Source organism: Dinoponera quadriceps, unplaced genomic scaffold (genome assembly GCF_001313825.1).
Source record: "Dinoponera quadriceps isolate SergipeBrazil2010 unplaced genomic scaffold, ASM131382v1 scaffold1685, whole genome shotgun sequence".
Taxonomy (NCBI): domain Eukaryota; kingdom Metazoa; phylum Arthropoda; class Insecta; order Hymenoptera; family Formicidae; genus Dinoponera; species Dinoponera quadriceps.
Window position 1 is genome coordinate 20567 of NW_014555748.1, and position 1853 is coordinate 22419.

Consider the following 1853-nt stretch of genomic DNA (forward strand, 5'->3'; position numbering starts at 1 on the left):
CATGTATATATGGACAGAGGCAGAGGAACAAGCAGGCTTCAATGCTGGAAGATCCACAATAGATTATCTATATTGTTATGTCCCGGTGCCCATGTAATTCCAATATCCCTTTTCCCATATTTCCTCTCTCTCTCTCTCTCTCTCTCTCTCTCTCTCTCTCTCTCTCCCCCCTCCCTCTCTCTTCCCCTTTTTTCTTCTCCATTTTCCCCGTACTCCCCCTCTTTCTTACCCCGGTAATCGTCTGGTGACTATGTACCGAGGCCGCCTTAGCTGCTAAAACAATTCATATTGTTAATACGTATATTATTATTATTTACCGCATATGAATATACTTACTATGGGGAACTTAACCGCACCTGTCAAAGGAGACCTAGTGCCCTAAGCCGAGTCTGGCATAGAAGCGTCGCGACACGCCGAAGACATTAACTGCGCCGGGCTCCGTCGTTTAAGACGTGCGTCTCCCTGGACCCGTTGTCGCTATCGCCTGCGCATAAGACCCGCTAACCCCCCCCCCCCCCCCCCNTGCGAATCCCGTGTGGCGCGTCTAGCTTATTTTAAAATACGAAAAAGGAAAGGGCGCGAAAAAGAAATTGATTACCTTTTTTTCCTTTCTTTATTTTCTCTTCCTTTCTTTTTCTCTTCCCTCTTCCTATCACCATCTACATTCTCCCGATATTGTACAGTTCGCAAAACTCGTAGGTATTCCATGGCCAGGGCTCATTTCAGTCATCTTCCCCAATTAGTCAAAATTCTTCGGCTGCCGTCCGGAAGTAGTTTCTTAATGACATTAAGTCCACCCTATCCCAACGAGTCCTCGCCCCCTGGACGAAGCACGCTCTTTCGTACATCTGAAATAAGGAAAGGGAAATTTCACAATGGTAAATCAGGTCCAGCTAAACAAAGAATATTTTGTTTCCCCTTAATATTAACTTACTTGCACAAACGCCTCGAAAATTCTCTTCTCCTCCTTAATAGTCACAATCTTCATATTTTCTTTTCTCTTTCTTTCTCCTTCTTTTTCTTTTCTTTGTCACTCTTTTCTTCCTTTCTTTTCTCTTCACTCTTTGACGCGAGAACTTCGACTGGCAGTCATCTACTATGGTCTAGACCGAATTGTGCCACCCATGCTCAAGGAAACTGCATAAGCAGTAACTTGAAGCCACCCGATAAGTGGGCCATCAACACAACACACGCACTCGTAGAATAAAACTCTCCACCAACACCTATCTAAATTAACCGAAAGCCTGGGGCCCGTGTCACTTTACCATTCATAGAAAATCTCATAACTCCCCTCATTTCTGTTACTATATTAAAATTCAAAATTGATCTGATAACTCCGCGCTTTCTGACCTTATTGTCCCACCGATCATGCTTGGTGTAAGAGATGGGTTATGTTATGCGATTTTCAGATATCATGTGCAACTTAAATAAACTAAATTTTTCCGTTCCATGAGAACGGATGTGCATAATCCGTCCCTCATCTTATTTCAATAAACCTAAGAACATCGTGGAACACTAAGTCCGTTGATGTTCTCACCGAAAATGCTGACCATCGCGGTTGCGGAAAGAACAGGGAGACAAGGACGAGCTTATAAATAAGGGCCTTATCTTCAAGCAGTTTTTAGTTTTTTCCAGTCAGCCAGCTTTAGTTCTTAATTCTTAGTTTTTCAGTCAGTTTCTCAAGTCAGTCTCGCGAATCTTTTCAGACTACAGCCAGTTCTTCTCGGGAGTTTGATCCGTGCAGCCACGAGTTTTCTTAATTCAGTCCTTGTGACTCCTCGAGTTAGCTTTTTCCAAGTTCTATCAGTGTAGCCGCGTTTCATAATTAATCATTTCAAGTGAACCTAAGCCGG